The sequence below is a fragment of the Camelus bactrianus genome, chromosome 10, assembly GCF_048773025.1.
Source record: "Camelus bactrianus isolate YW-2024 breed Bactrian camel chromosome 10, ASM4877302v1, whole genome shotgun sequence".
Lineage (NCBI taxonomy): Eukaryota > Metazoa > Chordata > Mammalia > Artiodactyla > Camelidae > Camelus > Camelus bactrianus.
Window position 1 is genome coordinate 9,190,073 of NC_133548.1, and position 17,446 is coordinate 9,207,518.

The window sequence follows — 17,446 nt, forward strand, 5'->3', positions numbered from 1 at the left end:
GATTTGTGAGTTAGCTTGTTAGCCAAGCCCGGCTTTTCCTTCACGTTCTCCCCTCTTGATGCCTTCACAACCGTTCTTGGAGTAAGCATCATCACTTATCTGTTGCAAGGGCTCATAGTTGGAGGCTAATATCTGAAGTTTTATAGCCTCTATTTGCTCACTGACAAAGCAGGTCAGGAAGTTTAGGACACAGGGCCCAAATAGCAGAACTGCAAAAATCAGGAGCAAGGGACTTATGAATGGTGCCAGCCAGGAGGTCCAGCCCCACGGGCCTGTCCATCGGCTCTTGTCTAAAATATGTTTTTTATTTTTCACTTGGTCTTGTAACTTTTGAAACATCCCTCTGACAATTCCTGATTGATTGGCATAAAAAAACAGCACTCTTCCTTTAGGAAGAGGCATAGTCCCCCCTCGTTGGCCGTGAGTAGGTCCAGGCCCCTCCTGTTTTGTAAGACCACCTTGGCCAGAGAGACAATCTGATTTTGCAGAGCTCCCAGGGTTTTTGTTATTTGTTGGAGATCCTGGCTGAACTCACCTGTAAGCTGATAATAGTAATAAGAGGATGAGGCTATGCCACCAATTCCTGTGCCCACCCCTGCTGTCATTCTGAGCCCCACTAGTAAGGGGAATGAGGGCATTAGCACCAATAACATCAGCCTTATGATTATCTTAGACATGATGCTGCAGTGATGGCATTAGTTATAACAAGGTATAAAATAGCTATCAGGATCCTATGGCCTATGTTTCAGTCAGGTGGGGTGGTGCTGGCCAGCCCCACTGCTAATATGCATGCTAGTATAGTAAACAAGGAAAGAGGCAAGGGAGCACAAAAGGAATACATTTAACAGTTCTGTTGAGCTATTCTCAAGCTTTGGCCGAGCGTTGACTAGCCAGCTTCCGGGTGTGCCTAGAGCAGGGCTCGTCGATCTTTTTCTGGCCCTTCTTGATCTTGAGCTTGATCTTGAGTGGGTCTCCTGGGACACTCTCAATTTTTTAGGGACCCTCTGTCTGATGTGTAGGCCCCTGTCTGAAGGCTCTAGAGAATAAGCCATGGGCTAAACTGATAAACAAGCTGTGAGGAATGTCGCGTATCCAGGCTGGATAAGAAATGGCCTTCTTAATGTATCCAGTATGGACGGCTGGATAGCCAATGACGGGTAAGATCCTCAGAGGAGGACAACCTAAGACAGGCAGAGCTGGCTGGATAAGAGATGGCCTATTTAATGAAGTTTCATGATGAACTTTCAAACAATCTGTCCTTGATCATGTAGCATCCTGTGCTTACTGCAGGAGCTTGGGGACCTAAATAGCTAAGATTATTAACATTGTTATAACTTAGATGATATGTGAGGCATCGTGCATGTCCTATGTAAACCCTTTTCTAAGAAATAATAAACAGAGAACTGCTTTGCTTCTCTCCGCACAGTGTTCGTGTGTACATGATATTGTGCCACCGACATGAGGTGAAGTTGCTCTCTTAACCCTGGAGTGGTGGATCCAAGGGATGATTACTGCAACTTTAACAGGTTCCCTGAGCTTTGAGGCCAGTATGTTATGTGTAGGTTTCAGCAGATGCTCAGTGTCTTTGCCACTTGTACAATTTCTGCCATGAAGGCGGCTCCATTGTCGGACCTGATGGAGGTAGGCATTTTAAACCGAGGGATGGCATCCTGAGGAGAGCCTTTGTTATCTCTCTTGCTTTCTCTGTCCTGGTGGGGTAGGCTTTACCCACCCTGTGAAGATACAGACGAAAACCAGCAGGTACTTATATCCCTTACTGGGCCCAAGTTCAGTAAAGTCCACTTTTAGATTTTTGAAGGGAGCCAATCCACATCATTGTATTTTCATTGGCCCAGTGGGCTCTTGCTTTGGATTGTTGTGAGCACAGAGCAAGCAGCATTAGGAGACTGATGCGCACAGAGTAGGGAGACGAGAAATTAGGAAATATCGCTTTAGGAGGGCCTCCAAAGCCATTTTTCCCATATGTGTGGCTTTGTGTTGTTGTTGGACTAGACGATAAGCTAGTCGTTCTGGGATGAAAACCCTTCCATCTGTCATGATCCACCATCCGTCCTTTCCTTTCTCTCCTTGTTCGGCCTGTGCCCACTTGTTTTCATCGTGGCTATATTCTGGGGCAGTGGGTAGCTCTGGCGCTGCCATAATTTTAATTACTGGGTGTTCCCGGGTGGCTGCCTCTCGCCTTTTGATCAGCCAGTCTGTTCCCCTGGCTCACAGAGTCATTTCCTTTTTGGTGTCCCTTACAGTGAGTAACAGCCACTTTCTTTGGATCCCATACTGCCTCCAGTAACTGTAAAATTTTTTCTTTGTTTTTGATTTTCTTTTCCCAACAGTCAAAAGTCCTCTCTCCTTATAGATGGCTCCATGTACATGCAAGGTTGCAAATGTGTATTTGGAATCAGTGTATATATTGACTCATTTTCTTTTCCCTTCCCTTAGTGCCTGGACCAGCGCCCAAATCTCTGCTCGCTGAGCAGACCATCCTGGGGGAAGGGATTTTGCCTTTACAACCTCTTGGGTTGTTGTTACAGCATAACCTGTTCACCATTATCCATCCTGCATGTAACTTGCTGCCATCTGTGAAGAGTTCCAGTTCTGGGTTTTGCAGGGGCTTTTCGGTTATATCAGGCCTACTCACGTACACTTTTTGATGATTTTTTTTTTACAGTCGTGGCAGGCTGCCCTTCCTCCTCAGGCAAATATGTGGTTGGGTTTAAGCTTCACACAGTCTCTAGACGGACTCTTGGATTTTTACATAGAAGCCCCTGGTAGTGAGTCATCCTTGTGTTAGTTATCCATTTGTAACCTGGGCTGTTCATCAGGGCCACCATTGAATGGGGCAATTTTACATTTAAAGTCTGTCCCAGTGTGAGTTTGTTTGCCTCGCTGACCAGGAGGGCTGTGGCAGTGAGGGCCCATATAGAGGGTGGCCATCCTGATGCCACAGGGTCCAGTCTTTCAGACAAATAGGCCATAGCGCGCTGCCACATTCTGAGTCAGGACTCCAAGAGAAAGTCCCAGTCTGGTCTGGTGTCAGGGGCCGTGTCATGGCCCACCCCTCAACATCCAATCTGTCCCTGGGGACTCGGCCCTGCAGCCATTTTCATACTTCATTGATAATGTGTCTCTTTTTCTCCGTGTTGAAAAGTCGGAAGCAGCTGGCGAACATCTTCCCAGGTGGGCCAGTGAGAATGAAAGACAGACTCTACGAGGTCAATCAGCCTGCGGTTTGACAGCCTAATTACAGTCTTCACATAGCACCAAGGAGAAATCATCGTTTGTTGGACAGAGACCAAATATTGGCATGTCTTCACGACAGAGCCCCGAGACTGTTCCAGCATCGCTTTGGGACTGAGCAGGGGCTGGCGCTCCCCGACAGTTGCCATTGCGGCTGCGGCAGTGGCCAAGGTGGAGGCGGGGCCGGGGCTGCAGGGACTGCCGCCGCCGCCGCCGCCGCCGCCGCTGCCGCCGCCGGGCAGCCGTTGCCGCTGCTCCACCCGCTGCCGCCGCTCGGCGTGGCCCTCCCCCAACCCCGACGTCTTCCGCGGCCGGCTCCGACAATATTTGTTCCTTTTCTTCGGAGGACAGGCCAAAAATCCTGACCAGTTTACCTGTGGCTCTTCATCTGCTATTATTGTGGAAGCTCTTCTTTTTAATTTTGTTTAGACCATGATGTGGTTGAAATGCCTGCGGTTTTTCAGAGTAGGAAGGAGTATGATGGCGCCAGTTGAGAAGGGCTGTCATGCTAAAGGGTTGATAGCAGAGTACGGGGTGCCCAGGCTGAACAGGCCCATCTTCCCCAGCTTGCTGCGGCCTTTGTGTCTCCCACAGCAGCATTTGGAGGGCCGGCGGTGCTGGTCTCCTGGCTTGTGCTGAGCGTAGTCTCCTTCCTACCAGCTCAGGCTGGGGGCTGGCCGGGCTCTGCCTCTGGGTCCTCAGGTTGAGGAGGTGGTGACACAGAGGGTGGCGGCGTCTCCAGTGGGACTGGAGGTGTTGGTGCCCCAGGGGCAGGCACATATTGTCCTCTGTGTCTCCCTGGAAAATAGGCTTTTCTCTATCTGTCCTTTTTTTTTTTTTTTTTTTTTTTGGCCTGGACCGGCTGAGCTGCTAATATCTTGCATTGTCCAGGTCCATTTGAGCAGAACCAAATCCATGGGGGTAGATTCTGGGTGATATTTAGCCAGGAGTCAATTTAAGGGAATTGATCTGGGTGGCCTGGGGTTCTGGTAATTATTCAATAGCTTACTTGCATTGTTGCTAGGTCCAAAGTTTCTCATGAGGGCCACCCAACTCCAAAGGTCTGCCATTCAAGTTCACACAAAGTACAGAGCCTGCCAGGGGTTATTTAAACTCCATAGTTTCCTGAGAACTCCTTTTTGAAATTTTTAATCATGAAGTTCAGAACTGTCAGCTTTGATTTAGAGGCTCCCATTATTATTAATTGACAGATTTTATGGCCTATTGGTGTGGGTCTGCTCCTGGCACCAAGGACTGTGACCCCAGTATTTCTGTTTTGTTTTTTTTTTTTTTTCTTTTTCTTTTTTCCTACTCCTCAAAATAGTGGAGTTTTTTTTTTTTTTTTTTTTTTTTTTTAACTCTGCTGCCTCGCTGGGCCTACTATCTATCTGCTTGGCTGCAAGTGCTGCCAGTGAGTTAGGGTTTCACGACAGGCACTTGTCCCTGAGGCTCCCCTGGGCCTGGATGAGCTCTAGGGGGTCCCTGCACAAAGCCTTCTCTATAGCCTAAATTGACAAAATATGAGGCTGGGATAGCTAGCTGGTGGCAGAATAAATGGACCAAAAGGGGACCTCAAAAGAGGGTTCCAGCCAGTCCTGGGGTAGCTCCCTCTGGCTCAGGTCTTGCCAGCTTTATTTTAGACAGAGGGGTAGTATTGAGGCTGGTTTATTAATCACAACTGGATATTCCGGGGGACTGGTGACAAGGTCGCATCTGAAACTTTTTAAAGTAGCCTCGTTTTAGTCCCCAAGGGCACAGGCATCATTTACTTCTACCCTGTTTTATGTCCCTTTCCTCCCAGTGTAGCCACCCTGTGCCGGTGTCGCAGACAAGACAAGGGACGGTTTTTGCTGCGTCTGCCTGGCTGTTCCCCTCACAGGGACGAAGGTGCCTCTTAGCTTTGGCGGGTCAGTATAAGCCTCTGACTCCGATCGGGACCCTGAGGGACCGATACCGCCCTGAGCCATATGAGGTCACCATGGAACCACAGGTTGGGACTCATTCGAACTCTGTAGCAGAATGCCGTGGAGCTACAAACTCGAGCCTGATCGCATGCTTCACAGGCCACACCTTCGTTCACACACACAGAAGTTAACAACAGTCCTCCCACCAATCCCAATATCCTGTTTCCTGTAGGAGGGGATCCGCCTCCTCTTCTGTCCACTGGGACAGGACCTTATTCCTGACCTGATTACCCCATCTGGAATACTGTCAGATGGAAAACCTGTAAGAGGGTATCAGCCTCTTCTTCTGTCCAATGGGACATGACCTGATTCCTCCCGGGGGTTCCTACCTTGTCTGGACAGCCACTTGGTGAGTCTGTCCATCCCTCCATTGAGTCTAGCTCTGGCTGTAGCCCAGCCACCCAGGGGGGCCGAGTCACGGTCATGAAAGAGAACCCGGAATACCGTCGGGCGGCGCCACTTCGTTCGCTGCCGGAGTCCCGTCCCCCGGTTGGCAGGAGCCACCAGTCCAGCGGCTCAAGGGGCTGGCGTGGTTGAATCTCGCTGGGGCCTCCAGAAATGTTGTGGAAATGACAGGCCAGCCAAGAAACAAGCACCACTCGGAGGGTTGGAGTACTCAGATGTATTACACCAGCGGGCTCAGAGGGGCTTCTGCTCTGAAGCTCTGAGCACCTCCAAGATGTGCGCATGAGGTTTTACAGGGTTAATTACAAGCTTGGGGTGTTCGGCCAATAGGCATGGAACAGCTTTAGCAGCATCATTATCACAAAAGTAGAGGCAGGGAGGCAGCAAACCAACACTTCAAGGCCAGATATGTCTCTGAAAATCCAGCTGGCTAGAAAAAAAAAAAAAAAAGACCCAGGAATCAGCAAGCTGACACTTATGAACTTAGATTTACGAGTTAGCCCAGCAGAACTCAGATCAGTAATCTGACACTTGTTACACTTAGATTTGTGAGTTAGCTTGTTAGCCCAGCCCGGCTTTTCCTTCACAATAAGTTACAGGTTTTATTCTGGACAGATGTACCCAACTAGCAACTCCTCGTAGCTTAAAGGCAGTTGAGGTGCTTAGTAATATCTGATATGGTCCCTTCCATTTTGGCTGCAGCTGGTCTTCAGGGGACCCCCTCCTTCCAAGTTTTTAGTAAAACAAAGTTCCCTAACTGGACAGGGACTTCAGCCTTTTCCTCTGTGGGAAAGGGCAACGTTGTTTCCATATTTTTAATGGTCTCTTTGAACGTGGCTTAAGCTAACAAGATAGGAAGCTATTTTATGGGTCTCCACATCAAACAAGGAACCTGAAGTTCAAAAGAGCCTCCCATAAATCATTTCAAATGGGCTAAGTTTTAAAATTCCCTTAGAGGCCGTTCTTATTCTTAGAAGGGCTATAGGCAGGAGGGGCACCGAGGTTTCTAGAGTCTCTGGGCATAGCTTAGCAAGTGTTCTTTTCAGAACGTGATTTGCTTTTTCTACCTTGCCTAAAGACTGGGGCCTCCAGAAAGAGTGGAGGCAAAAGTTAATACCTAGAGCTGAAGAAACCTGTTGAGTCACCTTGGCAATGAAGGAGGGTCGATTATAATTCGGTAAGCTTTTTGTTAGCCCAAATCTTGGGATTATTTCTTTGAGCAGAAATTTTGACACTTCTATTGCTTTTTCCATTCTGGTAGGGAAAGCTTCTACCCATCCTGCAAAGGTGTCTATGAATCCCAACAGGTATTTCTATCACTTACAAGAGGGCAGCCCATTTGCCAGTCTTCCCTTGGGTAAGTTCCCCGATGTTGTGTGGGCCAGAGTAGGGGTGAGGGTATAGGGTGGCTCCCTGGGTCATTGCGGGCACAGAGTTCACAGGCCCTAGTGACCTTTTTAACCATTTGGGACAGTCCCTTACCTGGGAACACTTGAGAAATTAGTCTGAGCATGGAGTCCCACCCTAGGTTGGTGGACTCGTGGAGATGCTTAATTATTTTCCATTGTTTGTCCCCAGGAATGAGAAGCTTATTATCTTTCATCAGCCTCCCTGAGAAATTCTTCTCTAGCCCTCTGAGTTTAGCCTATTCGACCTCTTCAGGTGTATAGGACGGTGCCGTTGGGAGAGGCTGGTCCTCAGGTGGGAGACCTGCAGCTTGTGAGACCGGCTATTCTCTGGCTACAGCTTTGGCAGCCTTGCCTGCGAGGGCGTTTCCCTTCATAAGGGAAGATTCACCCTTTTGGTGACCCCTGCAGTGTGTAACTGCAACCTCTTTGGGAAGCTGGACTGCTTCTAGGAGTTTTAGAATTTCTGCCTGGTGTTTCATAGGGGACCCAATGGCTGTTAGCAGTCCCCTTTCTTTCCATACGGCAGCATGGGCAAGTGACATGAGGAATCCATATTTAGAGTCAGTATAGGTATTGATTCTTTTTTTTTTTTTTTTTTCTTGAGGGGGTGTAGTAACTAGGCTTACTTATTTATGTATGCTAGAAGGGGGTTGATTCTTAAACCTTTTCCTAATTGGAGTGCTCTTAGTTCAGCCTTTTGCGCAGAAGTCTGGGAGGGTAGAGCTCCAGACTCAACGACTGTTTATAGGTTTACTATAGCGTAACCAGCTCGCCTTGTTCCGTTATGTATAAAGCTGCTTCCATCTGTAAACCATTCTGCTTCGGGACTGGACAGGGGCTCACCCCTGAGATCTGGCCAGCTGGAGTAAACTTGTTCAATAGTCTCCACACAGGAGTGAATAAGGGATTCCTGGGATGGGGATCCGGCACTAGAGTGGCTGGACTAAAAACCTGACAAACTTTAAGAGTTCTGTCTGGGGAATCAAGTAGGAGGGCTTGGTATTTAAGTAGTCACCCACCTGTCAGCCAGGGGTGTCCTTCAGTCTCTAAGACTCCTTGTACCTAGTGGGTGGTTAGAACTTCCAGTGGCTGCCCCAGGGTAAGCTTATTGGCCTCATCTACTAACAGAGCAGTGGCAGCTACTGCCCTAAGACATCCTGGCCACCCTGTGGCCACCTGATGAAGTTGTTTTGAGAAATAAGCTATTAGTCTAGGCAGGCCCCAGAGCTTCTGGGTGAGGATGCCCAAAGCTCCTCCTTGCCTCTCAGCTACATAGAGCATAAAAGGTTTTTCTAAGTTTGGAAGACCCAGTGCAGGCACAGTTCCTAGTTTCTGTTTTAAAGGTAGAAATGCCTGTTGACAATTTTTGTCCCAATTTAGGGGTCCGTGGTCACCCCTTTTTAGGGCCTCATAAAGAGGCTTTGCAATAAGCCCAAATCCAGGAATCCAGGTCCTGCCAGATCCCGCCACCCCCAGAAAGGCCCTCAGTTGCTTCTTAGTCTGGGGGTTGAAGGGTCCTAATAGCTTCCTCTCCGTCTTGGGCTAGAGCTCTGGTCCCAGGGCAGAGCATATATCCCGGGTACTTAACCTGCTGCATGGAAACCTGGGCCATGTGGGGAGAGACTCGATATCCTCCTTCCCCTAGGAAGCTGAGAACCTGAGTAGTGTTTTTATTTGAATCCTCTCTAGTGGGGCTACAAATTAAGAGATCATTCACATACTGTAAGAGAGAGCCATTGGTCAATCTTAATTCTCTCAACTCTTTTTCTGATGCATTTCTGAACAAGTGAGGGCTGTCCCTGAAGCCTTGGGGCAGCACAGTCCAGGTTAGCTGAGAAACACTACGAGTGTCTGGATCTGTCCCCTCAAAGGCAAAGACGTATTGGGAGTCTGGATGCAGAGGAATGCAAAAGAAACCATCCTTTAGATCTAGCACTGTGAACCAAGTTGCATTTTCTGGGACCTGGGTCAATAAAGTATGGATTAGGGACTATTGGGTGAATTGGTACCACTGCCTCATTAACTGCCCTGAGGTCTTGAACAAACCAGTATTCTCCATTTTGCTTTTTGATGGGCAGGATAGGAGTATTACATGGAGATTGGCAGGGTGGTAACAGCCCATATTTTAAGAACCTGGTTATCAAAGGCTGGATACCTCATTGGGTCTCAGGCCTCAAGGGATACTATCTCCTCCATGGGTAATTAGTATTTGGCTTTAATGAGATCTGAACTGGGGGCACGTTAGTAGCCTTGCCAGGGACCTCTGTGTCCCAGACAGCAGGGTTTACTTGAGAAACAATATGAGGTGGAAGGGAGATCTCCCCTGATTTAGTATTGAAGTGGGTTCCCAAGGCCCAGAGCAGTCCTTTTTCTTGGTGAGTGCCTTCTTCATGAGGGTGTCCAAATTGTATTACTGTCTGGAATTTAGTGAGTAAATCCCTTCCCAACAAGGGGATGGGGCACTTAGGCATGAGCAGAAACTGATGTGCAAAGGTAAAATTTTCTAGCAGGCAGCTAAGCGGTGTGTGTGTGTGTGAATCGCTTGGTTTGGGGCTTCCCATTGATCCTCATTATTACACAGGACTGGGGGACAAAGGTCCAGGGAAATCAGTTAGCACAGAGTAGGTGACTCCCATATCTAATAAGAAAACAACCTTTCTACCTGCATGTCAAGGGTTACCCGAGGCTCCTCCAGAGAAGTGACCAGGTGTCCTGTGAGAGACACTGAGGGCCTCGGGCCCCATCAGTCTTCAGTCATCTCGGCCATCATTGGTTTGGGAGCCCCAAGCCCCCTTCAGGACTGGGGGCAGTCCCATTTCCAGTGGCCTTTTTGTTTGCATATCGGGCAGGGTCCCCGTGGACCTTTTTCAAACATAGGGCATTCATTCCTCCAGTGGCCCTCCTGGCCACACTTAAAACAGGTCCCTTTTTGGCAAGACAGTGGATCTGATCCAGGCATCCTGGATCCTGTCTTTGCCATGGGTCTTCTTGAAAGAGGGTAACCCTGAGGTGGCGCATGGCTTAGGGCAGCCGCTAGGAATTGTGCCTTTCGCTGTTGTCCCTGGATCCTTCTTGCCTCCCCATCCCTGTCTCTATTGTTAAATACTCCGAATGCCAGCTCCACGAGCTGATCCCTGAGGGCCTGTGGTCCCAGAGCTGCCTTCTGTAATTGTCTCCTGATGTCTGGGGCCCGACTGAGTGATAAAATGGGTGTTTACCAGGACTTCCCCCTCAGGGGTTTGGGGGTTAACATTAGCATACTTTTTAAGGGCCTCCACTAAGCGGCCCTGGAAGAGGGCTGGATTCTCATCTTTTCCCTGTGTTACTTCCCTGACTTTGTCATAATTGACAGGCTTAACAACACATTTTTTCATCCCCTCTATGAGGCAAGTTACCATACGGTTTCTGCATTCAAGCCCTCTACCTCCCTGGTGGTAGTTCCAGTGGGGGTCTTGGTCAGGGATTGCATCCCCCCAGTAAGGGAGATTATACATCCCTGGTCACAGGCAGCCAGTTCATTGGCATACACCCAAGCTGCACCGAGGATCCAGCTTTTTTCCTCGAAAGTGCAGCAGGTTGAAGGAGGACCTGTAGGTCCCCCCAGGTAAGCGCAGAGGCCATTGTCAGCCTGGCAAATTCCTCCATGAACCTACTGGGGTCCTTGGAGAAATGCCCAAATTTCTCTTTGCAAGTAGCCCAATCAGTCATAGAAAAGGGGAAGTGAACTCTGATTGTTCCTCCAACACCAGCTGGCACTTCCCTCAAGGGGCAGAGTTTGGTAGCAGGAGGTTGGCAGGTGGCCCCACTTGGAGTAGCACTGGCAGGACTTTCCTCTGGTGAGGGAGATGCTGGGGAAGACTGTTCCCCCTCAGAGTTGGGGGAAGTAGGAACTTCTGGCTGTGGACCTTGAGGAACTGGATGCATAAGAGGGTCATCTAGAACACTGAGCTCCTGTGGTGTTATGGAAATGACAGGCCAGCCAAGAAACAAGCACCATTCGGAAGGTTGGAGTACTCAGATGTATTATGCTGGTGGGCTCAGAGGGGCTTCTGCTCTGAAGCTCTGAGCACCTCCAAGACGTGCGCATGAGGTTTTATAGGGTAAAGTACAAGCTTGGGGTATTTGGCCAATAGGCATGGAACAGCTTTAGCAGCATCATTATCACAAAAGTGGAGGCAGGGAGGCAGCAAACCAACATTCCAAAGCCAGATATATATCTTTGAAAATCCAGCTGGCTAGCAAAAAACATGAACAGCAAACCAACACTAATTAACCTAGATTTACAAGTTAGTCCAGCAGAACTCAGATCAGTATTCCAATACTTAGATTTGTGAGTTATCCTGCCAGCCCAGCCCAGCATCCCCTTCACTTTCCTAGACTTGTGAGTTACCTTGTTAGACCAGCCCAGCTTTTCCTTCACAGTGGGAGATGCTTTGAGGGGACACGGGCCAGGAATATCCAGCAGGAGTTCCTTAGACCAGGGTTTTTGGTATAGGATCAGGAACATTTGGATGTATGGGATTTCCCCCTGTTTACCTCCTCTGGGACATGCCCCACCAGGTGTGGGTCCTTGGCTTTGCCCAGGAAAGAATTCAAGTGTGAGCCACAATTGAGTAAAGGTAGATATATTTAGAGAGATACATGCTGCATAGAGCGTAAGGCAAGAGAAAGACAAGGAAAGAGGTGTGGGAATTGGGTGCTCAGGTTAAAGTAAAAGTAGGTACACACTCCATAGACAGAGTGCGGACTGTCTCCAAACTGGGAGAGAGAAAGAGATGGCAGCCACGAGGCACCATGTTGCCAGTTTTTATGGGCTCAGTGACTTCATATGCTAGTAAGTGGAAGGACTAGTCTAACTATCCTAGGGAGGGGGCTGTGATTCCTAGAAATTTGGCCACTTCCCACTCTGTAACCTTTTATGGCTAGCCTTGGGACTGTCGGCATGTTATTCACCATGTTAATCTATTACAGTGGGCATATAATGAAGCTCAGGGTCTACCAGAAGTCATATCTCCCACCATCTTGAGCCTCAAGGCCTGCTGGGGATTGAATCTTCCACCATTTTGATGTTAATTGCTGTATTATTCCTTGAATGGCTGTGCACTGCCCCCTTCCTGTCTCAGTTCTTGCCCTGGACTCAGGAATTTCACAGCCTAGTTGGGAAAGGTGACATGGCAGCAATATAGGACCTCCTGTGGTTAACTGTTCAGTGGTGTTGTACAGACTCTAGGAAATAAAGATGGGGAAATCTAAAGGCTAGAGCTGTGCAAGAGCCCAGACCAAGGGGGATGGAGCTGCTTAGGAACAGCGACCTAGCCAAGGGACTGCCTGAAATCCTGCATTCAGAAGGCTGAATTTCTCTACTTGCCTAGGTTTTTGGCTGGTCTAGTGATTAAACTGATAGAAGACATTAACCGGTGGAAAAAACAAACATTTAATAGCATGTATACCTCCTGTTTGCATGGGAGACACCCAGAAAAACTGAGTAACTACCTGTCCCACCAAATTGCAAAATGGCAGAAGCCTTTCCATTTAAATACCATTTTCAGTTAAAAACAAAAGATGTTGGGGATAGAGAGCCAGGGAGGTTGCCTGGAAAACTGCAGTAAACTGTTAGGGAAATGACAGGCCAGCCAAGAAACAAGCACCACTCGGAGGGTTGGAGTACTCAGATTTATTACGCCGGCGGGCTCAGAGGGGCTTTTGCTCCAAAGCTCTGAGCACCTCCGAGACGTGTGCATGGGGTTTTAGAGGGTTAATTACAAGCTTGGGGCTATTAGCCAATAAGGCTTGAACAGCAAAACCAAGGAATCAGTACACTGGAACTTATCTATTAGGAACAGATCACGTTACTGACACTTGTTGAGCTTGGATTTACGAGTTAGTTTGTTAGCCCAGTAAACTGACACTAAACTTCAGATTTATGAGTTAGCCCAGCAGAACTTAGATCAGTAAACTGTCACTTGCTACACTTAGATTTATGAGTTATCTTGTTAGCCCAGCCCAGCTTTTCCTTCTCAAACAAGGTTAGGTTTTTGTGCAGTAACTCCTTGTCTCATGCGTTGATAAGTGTTTCTAGGGTAGAGGGTATAGCTCAGTGGTAGAGTGCATGCTTAGCATGCACGAAGTCCTAGATTCAATTCCCAGTACTTCCACTGGAAAAAAAAAAAGAATTTCTAGAGATAAGGCCTCTTCCTGGTACAAATGGAGATTTCCCCTATATATGTGAATACCTCTTACAAAAGGGTAATGTCTACTCAGTTTTCAGGGCTTCTCACTGCCTGCAGTTTCTTAAAAATCATCAGCCTAAAATAACCCTTATGCCAAAGATTTATTTTGTGGTGGTAAGTTCTGCTCCTCTACAGTGCCGCCTTTGAAAATTCCCCAAGATGTTTCACAATCCAGATAGATTGCTCCATATCTCATTGAACCAGTTTCCCAATGGTGAGGCTTGGCGAGGTCCATTAACACCGCTGTCTCATTTCAGGAGGCAGGTGATGCAGCTGGGCTTCCAAAGTTAGACCATATTATGCAGGAAATCAGGTATTTAATAAGAGGAATTTCTATAGAAGCAAAACAAAAACAAAGGTGGTTGAAGCAAATTATAAACCCAGCATCTGAGTCCTGAGAGCTGCCAGTGGGAGCTCACATGGCTTCTAGATGTCAGACTCAAAGCTTCAGATGGAGTGAGGGCAGGCAGTGGCAGTCTGAAAGATTTTCCTGATTTGCAGTTTGAATGTCTCTGATGATGTCATTGGGCGTACTGGTGGCCCATGGAGCATTTCTGAGTGGCCAGATAGGCAACAAGCACAAAGAAGATTGTCTAAACATGAGCTGCTGTGATTTCTCTGAAATTTATATCAAGTCATTCACATTCTGTTTGTAGGGCTTTCGGGATAAGAGCAGCTTTTGTTCTCAGTGTTCCAAGTCAAAAGGGTAGGGGAAAGTTGAAAATGTTACTTTGGAGAGGCATAACCAGATACTGGAGGAAACTAGAAGAATTCAGAATCTAGTTCAGTTTACAAGTAAATAAAATTTCAAAGACAGTGAACACCACTAGAATCTAATATCCACTAAGATGTGCTATTGAAACATAGCTTTCCTCTTTAAAATCACACTAATTTCTACCAAAGACAGCCAAATTAACACTAATTTGTTTGCAAAACAAGTCTAATCTTATTAAATTTGGCCAGGTTATTTATATAAATGCAGCAAGAATAGCAATTGATAATATAGGCTCTTTAAAATCTGCTTTGCTGGAACTTTTAGAAGGAATCTTCAGATTGAACTTTTAACGGCCTCTAGAGGTCAAGAAGCCAAGCCAAGCCAAGGGCCTGCCATTTTGAAATTAATAAACAGAAACCTCACTTAAAATGGAATTGGCCCCAATGTTCATAGCAGCACTATTGACACTAGCCAAGACATGGAAGCAACCTAAATGTCCATCAACAGACTATTGGATAAAGAAGTTGTGGTGTTTATATATAATAGAATACTACTCAGCCATAAAAAAGAATGAAATAATGCCATTTGCAGCAACATGAATGGATTTAGAAAGTCTCATACTAAGTGAAGTAAGTCAGACAGAGAAACACAAATATCATGATATCACTTATATGTGGAATCTACAAAAATGACACAAATGAACTTATTTACAAAACAGAAACAGACTCACAGACATAGAAACACACTTATGGTTACCAAAGGGGAAAAGGGTAGGGGGGAGGGATAAACTAGGAGTTCAGGATTAGCAGATACATACTACTGTATATACAATAGATAAACACCAAGGTCCTACTATATAGCACAGGGAACTATATTCAATAGCTTATAATAACTTATAGTGAAAAAAGATATCTATATCTACACCTATATATATCTATAGATATATCTGAATCACTATGCTGTGCACCAGAAACTAACACAACATTGTAAATAAACTATACTTAAATTAAGGAAAAAAAAGTTTAAAAAATTGGGAGTTGGGAGGCCAGAAGAGAGAGCTGTCATGTCTCACCAATGAATGTCAATTGCAGATGCAACAGGAAGTGCTTTTGTTTCTCCAACATAAAGAAAGTTACTACTTACTCCCCAGCAGGAGGAAGGAAGAATTTCTCCTTGCTGGGCAATGATAGACTCATAACTCAGCCAATAAAAAGCCACTACCCTCAAATTCCCAGTTTCCTTCAATAAACTTTCTATTTTAATAGCCTTTCCCAACTCCTCCTTCTCCTCTATAGAAGAATGGTCCTCTCTCTCCTTTGTTCTCCTGACTTACTTGTGATTTGCCATTGGTTTTATGTCCCAAATTAAAATTCTTTGCTCTTCCCATACTAACCCATTTTGCTGGTAAAATAACTGACTGTTTTGTCATTTTAGCTCAACCCCATCAGACTCAGACTCATTTGCAATATCTGTAGGTTTGAGTGAATTACTCTTTTCAAGGTCCCCAAAACATCCTGAGATTCCTGTACCTGCCAGGAAGTGACCTTTCCTATTCACCTGGTAAGTTTGCTGGTAATCTTGTAAACAAGGTACCAAGCCGATTTTCCCAAGAGGCTTTTTTCACTCCGTAAAGCCAACCTTAGTTCCTTGAAGATGTCTAGTCACATCTCTCTCAAATATGACATTCAAGTCAAAGCTTTGGAATATACTCAACATTTCCTGTTATGTCCTGTTACAAGGAGAATAGATTCTTACTGAACTTATGCAAATAACTATATTGTCATGAAAATAATACTCCTAAGAGTTTCTGAGTTCTGGAGGGATCAAGTAGGGAGAAAAAGATAAATGTTTCATCTTTGTTCACAAAGATATATTTTACCAAATTGCTATAACCATAGATAGCTTAAGAGAAAAAATTTTTCCTTAAATCTGGAAAAACAAAATATTAGAGAATCAGCAATAAAACAAATCACAAAAATTATAATCATTCTTATCAGTTCATTCAGTTCCATGCTATTACTTCTTATTGATTTCAATCTTTTGTTAGAAGTTTTATGAATCCAGTTTTTCCTTAGAGTTCTGTAAATTCCTACCCAGGTCAGTTTTATGATCTTAAGGTTATCATGAACTTGTATTTGTCAAAAATCCTTTCCATGAGTCTCCTTGAAAATGATATACCTCTGCAGGAACATTTTTGTTAAAGCATCTGGGTAAAATGATAACTCTGTAAATGACAAAAGACTTTAAAATGTCAATTATTAAAGATCTGATGAGAGTTTGTTATAATAGAATTGACAAGAAAATTTGGTTATTTCTATAACATACAACATTTTAAGATAATAGCTGCAATTATGACTGATAACACACCAGGATATATCAGATTTCCAGAAATTCCACATAATTTCTAGAATACTTATTATATATACCTATACAGACACACCATAAAGAAGGCTTCGTATTACTTACTTAACAAATCTTTTGAGATATTCCAGGGACCCTCTGGAAAATTTCAGATTTAGCCTTTATTTAGAATTTGATTTTTGGAAAGTTTGTCAAAAATATCAAAAATGTTTGAAAACACGTGGTCAAATAGGATTATAGGTCACTGTGAAACAATACTTAGTTATCCATTTAACCAGAGTGACAATTAAAGACTTCATAGGCAAACATAGATGGTTAGCGTAGTTCTAAGCAAAACTTAGCTATTTTAATATCAAGGGGACTAGGTTTACTTAAGTAAACAAAGACCTGATAACACAGGAAAATATTTTGGCTAACTACAGAATTCTTGTTTTCTAGGCAGATTACTTTTAAAGATAAACAAAACCTTTTACCATCTCTTATCAAAAGCAGACCAATAGTCCAAGAAAACAATCGTTCAAGAAAACTTTGTCCTTTCAACAAAGAGAAAATCAAATTTCACTTTTACATCAGTGTAGTTTTGATATTGAAACTCATTTACTTAATTCAGTTTACTCGATTCCTAGCTAGTCCTGAGCACACGTAAAATTCCTTTTCAAATATTCCTTTTCCATAAACCTTCTACAACTTTCTTTTTTACATTCAGATTTTGTCCTAAGTTTTCCCTCTTTCCAAGCCTCTCTTTAGGACAAGATTACTTTCTTTGCCCTTAACAAACTACACTTTAATTCTTTGTGTCTTCTTTCACTGAAAACACACATCTTACTTTCCTTGCATACAGAGATGTTGCCCTTGTTATTTCTAGCAGCTTCAATCACATATATTAGATTTTGTTTTACCTCTTAGAAACCCTTAATTTCTAATGAAGGCTAAGAAGTAAGCAATTGTGAACTGGATGTTACACCAGTATTTTTTAGATTGACAAACTTATGATTACATTTTATAATTTCTAGAGACATATGCTTCCACATAGTTCAAGTCTTCAGTGTTTGAAATATGTTTACTAATGGACCCAAATATTTTTAGTTTTTCTGAAAAAAGAAAACA

The 17,446-nt window shown here is 45.1% G+C and overlaps 1 long non-coding RNA gene across 5 annotated transcripts in view; it reads right to left on the reverse strand.

Annotated features, from left to right (window-relative positions):
- Positions 1-748: 748 nt before the first annotated feature.
- LOC105070111 (uncharacterized) overlaps positions 749-17,446 on the reverse strand; it is a 71,827-nt gene continuing 55,129 nt past the window's right edge. For 4 of the 5 annotated variants that reach the window (XR_012509569.1, XR_012509570.1, XR_012509568.1 and 1 more), the window contains one exon: positions 12,693-13,596. This is a non-coding gene — a long non-coding RNA (uncharacterized LOC105070111). Of the gene's footprint in view, positions 6,055-12,692; positions 13,597-17,446 lie in introns of those variants that run through there. The other variant, XR_012509571.1, reaches the window with a different exon arrangement.